The sequence below is a fragment of the Schistocerca nitens genome, chromosome 2 (assembly GCF_023898315.1).
Source record: "Schistocerca nitens isolate TAMUIC-IGC-003100 chromosome 2, iqSchNite1.1, whole genome shotgun sequence".
In the NCBI taxonomy this organism is placed as follows: domain Eukaryota; kingdom Metazoa; phylum Arthropoda; class Insecta; order Orthoptera; family Acrididae; genus Schistocerca; species Schistocerca nitens.
Window position 1 is genome coordinate 410,585,652 of NC_064615.1, and position 14,761 is coordinate 410,600,412.

At 46.1% G+C, this 14,761-nt stretch overlaps 1 protein-coding gene across 2 annotated transcripts in view; it reads right to left on the reverse strand.

Annotated features, from left to right (window-relative positions):
- Positions 1-14,761, reverse strand: part of LOC126236267 (RNA demethylase ALKBH5-like) — a 116,168-nt gene that overhangs the window by 50,692 nt on the left and 50,715 nt on the right. The window lies entirely within an intron of this gene.

A 14,761-nucleotide genomic window follows, 5' to 3' on the forward strand; every position in this document is an offset into this window, starting at 1 on the left:
AGAATGTCAATTTATAGAAAGTCATATCCAAATAAGGCTGGAAGTCTAATAAGGAATATAAAAACAGCTGAAAAGGAGGAAAAGGGAGGGGGGATGACGAATGAATTATTTCTCATGGTTTTCTCTACCTTAAATGAAACTTAAGCTAAAGTGAGAAATGCTCTTTAAAAATGCTGTGACATTATTAGTGAGCAACACAAATGTAGAAGACACAGTCACACAAACTGTCAAGAGTTATAAAGTTCATATAAGCTCTTCCACCTTGAGTTAACCTTCCATGAAATCACACAACAGTAGAGAGATATGATAACTGTACCTAGAATCAAAGCAGAATATTACTGTAAAGAACAATTTCTATAAAGCCAACTGTGAAGAGGATAACTGCAATCGAGTATCTCTTGTGGCTAGATATTCTACCTGCCTGAGAAAAGTGGCACTGCATAAACTGACCCTATACAACTTCAGAATTCATGAAGGCACTTGTCACTAGTAGAATTAGACACAAAAACTACAAAACTAAAACATCAGTCACAACTGGAATCAGATAACTCATATAAATACTTGGGTGTAGCTATCAGCACAGATACGAAACAGATGATCACATAGGCTCAATTACAGGCAAAGGAGTTGACAGACTTAGATACACTTGGAAAATGCAGTCACTCTACAAAGAAGACTGCTTACAAAACACCTGGTTGGTTGACAGAGGGTTATGGGACTAAACAGTGAGGTCATCAGTCCCGCAATTCAATTCAGAAGTTACATGCTTAGAATACATGTGTCTGCTAAAAGTAGGCGGATCCAGTCAGAGGCATCAAACTCTAAAGTAAGGCAGCTAAAAACACACACAGTAGAAGGCATAAAGGGTAGGCATAATCTAAAAACTGGAAAAACAGAGGGATAAAAGAGCAGTCTTTGAAATGGGGAGTGGTCATGGGTCTCAGACCCAGAAAACATTTATAACTGAAAATAAAAACCACTTTCACATACGAAACTGAGGACCATTTCAACCATCTGCAAATACTGAACACAAGGAATCTGAAAGGCTATACTTAATACAAAGGGCCAAAAGAAGGGGACATTTCACCAATATATGGGATACCATCAGTCCCTCCACAGCCACATTGTGGGGGTGGTTCATTATGCACGAGAAATCAATGGGTGTGCCTAGTATGACTTGATGCGTAGACAGTGTAAGACAATGGACTCCTTGCGAGAGGAGCAGAAGGAAGAGTTTCAGACTGCAGTAGTCTCCTTGATTGTGCCGAGTTTATTACTGAGAGCCTTAGTGCACCAGATGTCATTCCGCTTTTGGGTGAAAAGAGATTTGATGTGTATCTGCATATCTGCACCTGGAATCATGAAAGGGAATGGGGGCAAGTATCTGCCTCTCTAACCCAACCGTCAGCCAGTTCATGCCCACATGACTTGGGACCCCAGAGAAAGACAACTGAGCGGCTGGTAAAGCCAAGGACAGAGAGAAGGTCATGGATAGCAGAAACCAAAGGGAGACTAGAGCAGCATTGGTCTACAGCCTGCAGGCTGCTCATTGAGTCGGTACATATTAAAACACTGTGGAAGGAGGGATGAGTAACAAAATGGAGGGCCTTTAATGGCTACCAGCTATGCTGTAAACATGCTACATGAATCTGGCAATAAATGATGTTCCATGAGAGCAGGAGGCATAAAAGCGTATCCCACCTTATCTATCATTTTAGAACCATCAGTGTAGAGCATGGTAACACCCTGGAACTCTTGAAGGATAGAATGTACAAGATACCGATATATCATAGGGGTGACAGAGACCTTAGGATCTTAGAATAGGTTGGTCCTAATCCATGGTCTAGGCGGCACCATTCTGGTGGGAGGTGGGGGTGAGGTGCATTCCAACCAGCAATCCCACCCAAGGGTGGGTATCAGGAGGGAGACATCCCCTGTTTCCAAAGAAGAGAAGGTACACAGGACGGTCAAGAAACTGTCGAATGGTGACTGTGTAAGAAACCAGGAGTTGGCCCCATCGTATTTGTAGAGGTGGAATCCCCATTTCTGCGAGGAGATTGTCAATGCGACTAATGCAAAAGGCAGCAATAGCCCGATGCACACTATAGAGAAGAACAGGGTCAAGCAGTTTCAGAGTGGTGGGAGCCACTGAGTCATACACTTGAAACCATAATTTAATCTGGAGAAAACCAGAGTGCGGTAAATATGGAGTAGAGAAGCACGGTCTGCAACCCACAGTGTGTGGGCCAGGAGGTGGAGAGCATTAAGCTTCCGCACGCAGGTAGTAATCAGATGGCTAACACGGGGCAGCCATGTCAACCTTTTACAAAAAGAAGGCCCAAGAAACGGGATTGTGCTACAACATCTAAGCACTTGTCACCTAAATAAAGGTCTGGATTGGGAGAACCTGTGCTCTGGAGGGAGAAATCTGGAAGCCATGCGAAAGGGCACAGGCAGAGACTCATCGGATGGCACCTTGGAGCTGGCATTCAGCAGATGCTACTGAGTGGGAGCTACATCATATGCAAAAATCGTCTACATACAGGGCAGGGGTAACCGAGGTCCAAGAGAGGTTACAAGCCTATTGATGGCAACGAGGAAGAGTGTTACACTTAACACAGAACCCTGCGGGATACTGTTCTCTTGGATCCGAATAATGCTGAGTGAAGTGCAAACTCTAACCTGGAAGAGCTGGTGGGATAAAAACTCACAGATAAAAATCTGAAGGGGGTCATGAAATACCACAGTCACAAAGGGTAACTAAAATGTGACATTGCCAAGCTGTGTCGTACGCCTTACGTAGGTCAAAGAAGACCGCAACAAGGTGTCGGCATTTGGAAAAAGCCTGTTGGATTGGTGTTTACCATCTTGGCCATTGTAGATCAGTCTTCCCAGATGCCACACTGATACGGGTACAAAAGGCCAGTAGGACAAAAAGGAGTACCCAACATAATCGGAAGCTAACTATCCTCTCGAGCAATTTATAAAGTATGTTGGTCAGGCTAATCGGTCGGTAGCTGTCGACATACTTTGGGTTCTTCCTGGGCTTCAGTATGGGGACAACTATGCTGTCTTGCCATTGTTAGAGGGTGAAGCCCATGAGCCAAATGCAGTTGAATACCATGAGTAGATGTTGCCTCTGGGTAACATTCAAGTGTTGGATCACTGGTTGTGGATGGAATCTGGGCCTGGAGCCACGCCATGTGAAAAGGCAAGAGCCTGCAAGAATTCCTGTTCAGTGAAGGGTTCATTATAGGCTTCAGCTTGATGTAGGTTGAAATAGGTGGTGGTTTTTTCACCTCACTGTTTATGCCAGAGAAAGGTGGCAGGATAGGAAGAGGGCTCCGATGCTGTCACAAAGTGTCTCATGAGTTTCTGCAAAGACCAACTGAGAGATCAGTACACAGAGCACCCTGTAGGATAAGAACCTAGACAATTGACGCAGGTGGTCTGAAAGGCTACAGAGATTGGATCATACCTGAGATGAAGAGGCATATATCCCCAGGGAAGAAACAGTGTGCTCCCAGCATTCCTTTTTACTCTGCTTAATAAAGTAACAAGCCTTAGCATGGAGATGTTTGAAAGCAATAAGGTTGGTCTGTGAAGGATGTCATTTAAATCATTGCAGCACCCATTGACAGTCCTACATAGCCACGGCTACATTCTTGGTCCACCACAGTACCGGTCGATGATGAGGGGGACCAGTGGATAGGGGGATAGCAGTGCCAACCGCATGAAGAATTGTGTCAGAGACGTCTCGCATGACTGCATCTATCCAATCTGAGAGAGATGTTGAAGTACACAGCAGATGTATATACGGCCAATTGGCTCTGCAGAATGACAGAATCATCGCAAAGTGGTCACCATCACAAAAATCATTATGGGGTGACCAATGTAGAGAAGCCATTAGAGCAGGGGAAGAGATCGTGAGATCAACAGCAGAAAAGGTACCAAGAAATAGGTAGGAGAATGGTCATTGAGGAGAGAGAAATCAAAAGTCTGTAATAAATTGGTCAATTACAAGATACCTATCTGTTGAAGTGGCACTCTCCACAGAGAATGGTGTGCATTGATGTCCCCAAGGAGGAGATATGGGGGTGGGAGTTGCTGTATTAATGTAGGTAGTTCAACATAAGGAAGTGGTCTATCTGGAGGGAGGTAGACAATGCAAATAGTGATTGCTGGGGTCATTTGCACTCATACCACTATTGCTTCCAGGGTGGTATGAATGGGGACCCAGTTACTAATGACATCGGTGTGAACGAAAGTGCAGACTCCTCCAGATGCTATCTCAAGGGTCGGCACGGATCCGACATAACACCCAATAAGCATGAAACACTGGAGAGTGGCCATCACGGAAGTGTGTTTCTTGAAGAGCAAGACGGACTGCAGAATAAGAGGAAACACATTATCGTATTTCCAGTAGGTGGCGGTAATAAACATTGCAATTCCACTGGATTACTGTATGGCAAGAGTCCAGGTTACACATAAAGAAGTTAAGCGGGGGGTCCTGTCACTGGAGCAGTGGTCATCACTGATGAGGATGGGGTGATGTTCATAAAAACTGGGTCTGGTGCACAGTGAGAAGGAGGGGGCGAAGTCCCCAGGATACAGGGTAAGCCTCGTTCTTGGACTTACTACTACTACTACTACTACTACTCCTCCTCCTCCTCCTCCTCCTCCTCCTCCTCCTCAGAGGGAGGCAGGGAGGAAGTGTTATCAGTAAGGGAATAGCTGGCAGCGATGTCTGGATCAGACAGAGTGAGCACCTTTGGGGCCCTTGGATGTGCGTCCCTCATCCAACCCAGGTTGGTTGGTTAGTTTGTTTCAAGGAGGGGCGGAAAGGACCAAACAGCGAGGTCATCCGTCCCTTGTTCCCAGTAAAATAATTACACAAAGAAGGGAAGGAAGATAAGAAAGGAGACATAAAGCACAATAACAGGAGAATGGAAGAACCAGAAGAATGACAGAAGGACAACAAACTCTACTATTGACAAAATAGAAAAAGAAAACCACAGAGAGAAGCAAGAGACGGGTAGAAGGGATAAAAACAAAAAGAGCAGACGACCGTTGATGGCCGACCACGAGAATAAAAAGGAAAAGCCAGCCACTCGGCGACACATTAAAACATCCAAACTAAAAGCATTAGAGTGGAGGACACAAAGGGACAAAGGACATGCACAAAATCTTATATAGAATGATAAAACCCACAGACATGTATAAAACATAAAACTAAATTAGCCGATGAGGCGTTGTCAGCTAAAATTAATGGCAACGACTCCGGCAACTGAAGAGTCCGTCGCAGTGCAGCCAAAGAAGGACAGCTCATCAAGATATGGGCCACTGTCAGCCAGCCGCCGCACTGAAACTGAGGTGCGTCATCAATGGCGCAAGAGGTAGTCGTGTATCACACAAGTGTGGCCAAGGCTGAGCTGACAGAGAACCACAGAGTCCCTGCGAGAAGCCCACGCGGAGGTCTTCCACACATTCGTAGTCTCCTTAATGGCACGCAGTTTGTTGTGCATACTGAGGTTATGGCATTCCGTCTCCCAAACTCGAAGAACCTAGCAATGTAGTACTGAACGCAGGTCACTTGCAGATAAGCTGATCTCCATAAGTGGTTCCATGTAGCCTGTTGGCAAGTTTGTTGCCTGGGATTCCGACGTGACCCGAGGTCCAGACAAACACTACTGAATGACTGGACCGTTCCAGGGCATAGATGGACTCCTGGATGGTCGCTACAAAAGGATGACAAGGGTAGCATTGATCGATAGCTTGTAGGCTGCTTAAGGAGTCTGTACACAGAAGAAACAACTCTCCAGGGCATGAATGGATGTGCTCAAGAGCACGAGATAGAGCCATCAGCTTGGCAGTGAAAACACTGCAGCCATAGGGCAAGAAATGCTATTCAATATGTCCTCCATGGACATACGTGAACCCAACATGATCATCAACCATTGAGCTGTTGGTATAAACCACTTCATGGACTCGGTACATGTCAAGAATCGAGAGGAAGTGGCAACGGAGAGCCACAGTGTTAACCGAGTCCTTAGGGTCATGTGAAAGGCCCAAGTGAAGCTTCGGCCTAGGTGTACACCATGGAGGTGTATGTGAATGGACCTCAAGTATAGGTGGTAAAGGCAAGGACTACAGTTCGGAAAGAAGGGATCGGACACTAACTACAATTGGAAGCCCTGACCTGGGCCGCTGATGCGGGAGATGAACCGCTGTGGGTGGGAAAATGAGATGGTAATTTGGATGTGCAGGAGAACTACGAATGTGTGCAATGTAACTGACGAGCAGTTGTGCATGCCTAACCTGCAAGGGAGAGACTCCGGCCTCCACCAGGACGCTAGTCACCGGACTCATCCTAAAAGCTCCTGTCACGACGCAAATGCCACAGTGGTGCACTGGGTCGAGTAATCGCAATGCAGAGGGCGCTACCAAACCATAAACCATACTCCCATAGTCAAGGCTGGACTGAACAACACCTCTGTACAGCTGCAGCAGCGTAGAGTGATCTGCACTCCAGGTGGTGTTGCTCAGGCAGCAGAGGGCATTGAGGTGCTGCCAGCACTTCCATTTATGCTGATGAAGGTGAGGAAGCCAAGTCAATCGGGTGTCTAAGTCTCCATTACAGCGAGTGGATCGTCATTAAGGTACAATTCCGGTTCCTGATGAACAGTACGACGCCGACAGTGCATAACACACGACTTTGTGGCCGAAAACTGGAAACTGTAGGCTAGAGCGCATGACTGCGCTTTGTGGATGGCTCCCTGTAGGCACCGCTCAGCAACACCATTACTGGTGGAGCAGTACGAAATGCAGAAGTTGTCTGCATAGAGAGAAGGTAAGACGGACAGCTGCTGCTAGACCATTATTAGCCAGTAAAAATAGAGATACACACAATACAGTGCCCTGCGGGACCACATTCTCCTGGATATGGGGGAGGGGGGACTATGGGAGGCACCAACTTGGACACAGAAAGTACGAAGTGACAGGAAGTTTTGGATAAAAATATGGAGCGGGCCCTCGAGACCCCACTCATATAATATAGCAAGGATTTGATGTAGCCAGGTCGTGTCATACACTTTTTGTAAATCAAAAAAGACTGCAACCAGGTGTTGGCACCTGGAAAAGGCTGTTTGGATGGCAGACTCGAGGGACACAAGATTATCAGTGGTAGAACGACCCTGGCAGAAGCTGCCCTGACATGGAGCCAGCAGGCCACGTGGCTCCAGGACCCAACCCAACCGCTGACATACCATACGTTCCAGCCGCTTATAGAGAACGTTGGTGAGGCTGATGGGCCGATAGTTATCCACAGCAAGTGGGTTTTTACCGGGTTTGAGCACCAGAATGATGGTGCTCTCCCGCCAATGCAATGGAAAGATGCCAGCGCAACAGATCCGACTGAAGATGACGAGGAGATATCACTTGCAGTCAGATGAGAGATATTTGATCATCTGACTGTTGATCCGATCAGGCCCAGGAGCAGTGTCGGGGCAATGTCCAAGGGCACTGAGGAGCTCCCACTCTGTAAAGGAGGCCTTATAGGGTTCACTGTGGCATGTAGTGAACCAGAGGACTTTCCCTTCCAGCCGCTGTTTGAGAGTGTGAAAGGCCGGGGGGGGGGGGGGGGGGGGGGGGGGGGGGGCGGCAATGCTACACAGAGGCTCGAGCATAATGCTCAGCAAAGTGCTCGGCAATCTCATTTGCGTCAGAAGAGAGCACACCATTGATGTTAATGCCAGGGTCACTGGTGGTGTCTGGTACCCAAAAATACACCTGATCTTTATCCAGACTTGGGAAGGTGACATACGGCACCCAATGGTCGACACATACCTCTCCAAAACTCCTGTTTCCATCGTTGGATAAGTTGGTGAATGCTGGCACGGAGCCGTTTAGAGGCTATGAGGTGCACCAGGGAAGGGTGCTGCTGTAGAGCTCGCTGACGCTCGTTAACTGCTTCAGCGACTTTTGGCGATCACCATGGGACTGCCTTTCGCCGGGGGCAACCTGAAGAGTGAGGGATCTTGTTTCCTGCCACAGAAAGGATTGTTGTAGTCACCTGCTCAACCATCACATTGATGTTCCCATGTGAGGGAGATTCAACGGTGACAGCAGAGGTAAAAGTTGTTTAAAGCCCATCTGGGCAGGTGTCCGTGGTCCTGATGCCAGAGCAGTGACATGAAGATGGGGAAGTGATCACTACCACAAAGGTCATCATGTTTTCTCCAGTGGATAGATGGGAGAAGTCCTGGACTGTAAATTGATAAATCAATGTCCGAGGAACTACCATGAGCCACACTGAAATGCATGGCAGCCCCAGTATTGAAGAGGCAGAGGTCGAACTGAGACAGTAAAGTTTTTGACATCTTTGCCTTGGCCAGCAATCACGGTGCCACCCCACAAGAGGTTATGGGCATTAAAATCTCTCAAAAGTAGGAAAGGTTTATAGAGTTGATCAATCAGTGCAGATAATACATTCGGGGGTACTGCATCATCTGAAGGAAGATATACATTGCAGACCATTATTTCCTGCGTCATCCTTATTCTGACAGCCGCAGCTTCAAGAGGGGTTTGAAGGGGCACAGTTTCACTACAGACTGAGTTTAGGACATAAACGCAAACTCCACCTGACACTCGATTATAGTTGCTACAGTTCCCTTAATATCCCATATAGCTGCGGAGCACAGGAGTCTGCATTGCCGGGAACCAGGTTTTCTGAGGGCACTGCAGAAAGCAGGTGTAAAGCTTAACAGTTGCCGTAGCTCAGCCAGGCGGTGGAAAAAAACCACCGCAATCCCACTGGAGGATTATGTCATCGTGAGACCGGAAAGGCATGGAACGTTCAGTGAGGCAGTTTACACCTCGGGGTCACCTACTGCCATCGACTTATTGCCTGAGTAGTGCCTGAAGGTCAGGTGAGATCTAGGTCCTCAGCCAGAATCTCCACCTCATCCACGGACACAGAGCTTGTAGGTAGTGGTGGTGTATCACCGCAATTCGCTTGGTCTTGCGTATCTTCTTTTTGGATTTATCTCCCTGCTGCTTGGGTTTCCCTGCCTGGGAGGACTTCACTGAGTCAGCTCCGGAACTGAGGATGATTGTGAAGCCTTACAACCAGCTGCTTTTGGCTCTTCAGCCACTGGTAGATGTCATCTTTCCCACTAGCAGAAACCCGGGAAGGGAGTGACCCAAGGGAACCCTTCTTAGCAAGAAGAACCAAAAAAGACTTACACTTCTCCGGCTCAGAAGTGGGGACTGATATCCCCGATGGTTGCAGGGAGGGTAGAGGGGGGGATATGGAGTGTTGCTCCCGAAGTAAGTGGTGCAGGAGCAACAGGGAGGGGGCACGTGTAGTCTTCCGGCTCTGAGAGGTGACCTGGGTTGGCGGAGCCGATGGTGCCAGAACTGTCATAGCGGCGGTGTAAGACGATTTGATACGTACAGGATGCAGGCGTTCAAATTTTCTCTTAGTCTCAGTGTAGGTCAGTCGGTCCAGTGTCTTTTACTCCACAATTTTCCTTTCCTTCTGGACAATACTGCAGTCAGACGAGTAAGGTGGTGCTCTCCGCAGTTGACACAGATGAGAGGCGGGGCACATGGAGTATTGGGATGTGATGGGTGCCCGCAATGGTGACTTGTGACGCTGAAAGTACAGCAAGAAGATATATGGCCGAACTTCCAGAATTTAAAGCACCGCTTTGGAAGAGGGATATAGGGCTTTACATCACAGTGGTAGACCATCACCTTGATATTCTTGAGTAATGTATCACCCTCAAAGGCCAAGATGAGGCACTGGTGGCAACCTGTTTATCCCTCAGACGCCGGTGGACAAGCCGAATGAAATGTACACCTCGCCACTTTAAATTGCTGCGCAGCTCATCAGACTGCAAAAGCAGGTCCCTGTGAAATATGATACCCTAGAACACATTTAAGCTCTTATGGGGCATGATGGTTACAGAAACATCCCCCAGCTTGTCACAAGCGAGTAACGCCTGTGACTGGGCAGAGGATGCTGTTTTGATCAAGACTGACCCAGATCTCATTTTGGAACTCCCTAAACTTGTCCTGTAAATGCTCCACAAAGAACTGAGGCTTCATCGTCACAATAGATTCCCCATCAGGTCTCAAACATACAAGGTACTGGGGCGAATAAGAGTCACTGGTATCCTTAGCCTGATGTGGGCAGGGAGAGGAACGATTTGGGGTCGTACTTCTGTGTGTTTGACTACCAGCAAGAGATTATGTACTATGCTTCATCGTGTGCCATCCGCCCTGATGCCACCCACTCCAACCAGGGGTCCTCCCACATGCGCCACCCAGCTGCAGCAAAGGCCACCTGGCAGGATGCCCATTGCTGGGAGTCCCGATGCCCCAGGGTGACGGGCATCTGTTCCTTGGCATACGTGGGGAGTTAACAGCACAGGCATCAGCAGAGCAATCCCTGTATGGTCAGAGGCTACCAGCATAGAAAATGATACTGCACATTTGATGGAAAAATACCCACCCGGGGGGTGGGGTGACCTCGCCCAACAGTTGTTGAATAAGCAGAAGTGCAGATCCACAACGACGAAGTATGCAATAGGTCTCAGCACATGATGTACACGATGCACCATGAAAGATGCCCTTCCAGATTGGCTCGCTCTTCAGAAAAATTTTGAAAAATGGAGATCAAACCCTACATAAAGGCCAAAATGTGAGAGACTCCTTTTAGTCATCTCTTACAACAGGCAGGAATACCTTGGGCCTATTCTAACCCCCAGACCCGCAGGGGGTCATCCAACCCAACCGTGCAGGCTTCTCACCTTGAGAACAGTAGAGAGGGGTGTTCCGAGAGGGTGCCCCGTCCCTAGCAGGGGCCAGAGAAGAGGGTTTCTTCTCTGGAGGAGAAGTTCCTTGAGGGGAAGTGACTGGAACCACCGGGGGGGCAGGGGGGGGCGGAAGGGAAGGAGGGCAGGATGAGGGGTAAGGAGGAGGGGATGGCGTAACTGAAAAAGATAGATGAGAGATTCACAGGGTGAAGACTGTCGAATTTCTTCCAGGCCTGAGACGGTCAAGGATCTCTATTTCCGGTATCCCTTTTTCCTTTGTGTATACTGGACACCCCAATGAGTGGGGAGAATGTAGATCACAGCAGTTTATTCAGTTAGGCAGTTGGGTGCAAGGGCTCCTCACACAAAGAGGGTGGCCACAGTCACCACAGATGGGAGTGGTACTGCAGTGCGAGAGCATGTGGCCAAACTTAGGCAACAGTAACAATGCATGGGAGGTGTAATGAATGGCTTGACATCACATCCGTACACCATCACCTTTACTTTTTCAAGCAGGGTATCCCCATCAAAGCCCATGATGAAAGTGCCAGTGTCTACATGACTGTCCTTACGGCCTTGCGCGACATAATGAATGCCACATCATTCCAGATTAGCCCTAAGTTAATCACTGGACTGGATGAGAAAGTCCCTGTGGAAAATTGAACCCAGTGTCATATTGAGAAACTTATGAGCAGTGATATTCACTGGGATGTCTCCTAAGCAGTCGTAAACACGGAGGGCGCCCAACTGGCTGGCAGACATTGTCTTTATAAGTTCAGAGCCAGATCTCATCTCGCTTAAGGGCTCAACTTCAATGAACTTTTCCTAAAAGCGTTTAAAAAAAAAAAAAAAAAAAAAAAGAGAGAGAGAGAGGGTAAGTAAGTTTGGTGGCGGCAAGAACAGACAGAACTATTCCTAGGAAGAGATGCACCCACGGTAGAGTGGCTAGAGAGTTTGACATGTTTCATGAGCCAAATGTCTGCCGTGGTGCCACCCATTCTAATCAGGCGACCACCTCGAGGATGCAACCCCGCCACAGCAACCGCCGCCTGTCACTATTGTCAATGCCGGGAGTTCCGAAGCCCCAAAAACATAGGCAACCACACCTAAGCTTTCACGAGGTATTCACAGCACAGGTACCAAGTGTGATTTCTGTGGTGCCTCCATGTGCATCACACGGGTACCCATTTGTACCCATAAAAGAGCTGTGGGGCCCCTAAGGGATACAAAACACTTGAACAATATTGTACAATGAATTTAACAAGAGTGTGGGACCCATATCAAATAGGACTAAAAGAATTTATTGAATGTTTACAAACAAATGCATCATAAATTGTCCAACATTTGAACTGTGGAAGACTATCATGGAATTACGAAAAACCTGAATTAGCTGACACTTTAAAGTAAAACACCAACTGTTGCACAAAAGCCTACAATATATATATATATATATATATATATATATATATACACACACACGAATATACTACAGCCTTCTATGTGTTGTTTCCACGGGGATCACAAAGATAATACTGGACTCATTGCAGTACACAAAGAGGTAGTAAAGCAGTCATTCTTGTTGGACTCCATATGCGAATGGAATGAGAAGAAACCATAACATGAGGCACAATAGGAAGTACCCACTGCCATGCAATTTATAATATTTTGTAGGGTATTAATTGTAAATGGTGAACCAAAACAGTCAGTTGTGTGTAGCTGTTATGGCATACTTGTTTGAGCGACGATGTCATTTGACGTAGGATTCAACAGAATATATATATATATATATATATATATATATATATATATATATATAAGAACAAAGATGATGTGACTTACCAAATGAAAGTGCTGGCAGGTCGACAGACACACAAACGAACACAAACATACACACAAAATTCAAGCTTTCGCAACAAACTGTTGCCTCATCAGGAAAGAGGGAAGGAGAAATGTGTCTGCTTGTGTCTGTATATGTGTGGATGGATATGTGTGTGTGTGTGCGCGCGAGTGTATACCCGTCCTTTTTTCCCCCTAAGGTAAGTCTTTCCGCTCCCGGGATTGGAATGACTCCTTACCCTCTCCCTTAAAACCCACATCCTTTCGTCTACCCCTCTCCTTCCCTCTTTCCTGATGAGGCAACAGTTTGTTGCGAAAGCTTGAATTTTGTGTGTATGTTTGTGTTCGTTTGTGTGTCTGTCGACCTGCCAGCACCTTCATTTGGTAAGTCACATCATCTTTGTTTTTAGATATATTTTTCCTACGTGGAATGTTTCCCTCTATTATAACCATATATATATATATATATATATATATATATATATATAAACAAAGATGATGTGACTTACCAAATGAAAGTGCTGGCAGGTCGACAGACACACAAACAAACACAAACACACACACAAAATTCAAGCTTTCGCAACAAACTGTTGCCTCATCAGGAAAGAGGGAAGGAGAGGGAAAGACGAAAGGATATGGGTTTTAAGGGAGAAGGTAAGGAGTCATTCCAATCCCAGGAGCGGAAAGACTTACCTTAGGGGGAAAAAAGGACGGGTATACACTCGCACACACACACACACACACACACACACACACACACACACACACACACACACACACACACACACACACATATATATATATGTACTATGCTTCATCGTGTGCCATCTGCCCTGATGCCACCCACTCCAACCAGGGGTCCTCCCCACATGTGCAACAGTTGGTGTTTTACTTTAAAGTGTCAGCTAATTCAGGTTTTTCGTAATTCCATGATAGTCTTCCACAGTTCAAATGTTGGACAATTTTGATGCATTTGTTTGTAAACATTCAATATATATATATATATATATATATATGTTTGTTTCTGTGTGTATTGCCATGTGCAAGAACCAACCAAACCTTCGTGCTACTTATCATATATTCTTCAAACAGGTTACTCAAAAATGTAGTGCGACTTAATTCCAAGAACGATACAAAAATCAAGTATTCGCATATGAATCTTCTGGAATTACAGGCAATTCGAAAGTACAGGAGGAATCTGGTTTGGGAAAATGCAGAGTGTATTTCTAATAGCAAAACAACAAATGTGTGATACTGGCCAAACAGGAGGGGGCGAGGGTAGGTACATGAATCACATATACTAACTTCTGCAAGTGTAGTCTCAGAAAATCATAAATTTTAGAGGGCAGAGAACTGCAACCAAAATTCCACATGGTGAATAAAACCTTTCACACTGGCTGTTAAAATACTGTTATTAAAAAGTCACTACCAGTTTTGAGTGAGTAGACATGCCTCTTCAGGTGATAGTTTTTTAAACAGTCAAGGCACAGCAAAGCCAAGACTAATCATTCATCATCAATATGAAAGCAAAAGCACACACTGATTACACTACTCAACAGCCACTTTGCATCTGGGATGTGATACATCAACTAGTATGTATTTTGGTGTGTAGAATCCGAATATACCTTTCAAAATGTTCTAGCAGGTACCATTTTTGAGCTTGTAAAAGTTTATTTTTCATATTCAGTATTTCACTTTTTGCTGTTCTTCTGTTTTGATGTTTAACTGTTTGTTTTTGATTTGCAGAGGAGAGCTAGAAGATCTACAAATTGCCAGTAAATGGTTGGTGTGGTAATCCAGTGGCGCAAGAGATCCTCAGGGAGTGTTTCCTGTGAAAGATAGTGCGAACTTTTTGTGTTTAAAACTTGCACTAAGAAAAATGGCAACTAGTAAACCTTGCTGTCTAAACCACCTTGACAACTCTTGTTATGCGTGTGGGAAATTCACTCCAAAAGCCCAAAGAAAACCAATCACTGATTTGGTTAAGAAGGCAAATACATTGTATTTTAATTGTCCTGTTGGTGATCAAGATAAAAATTTTACACCTAATATTGCCTGCATAACCTGTACTACAACTTTGGTTGAAAGGAAAATGCCGAGCAATG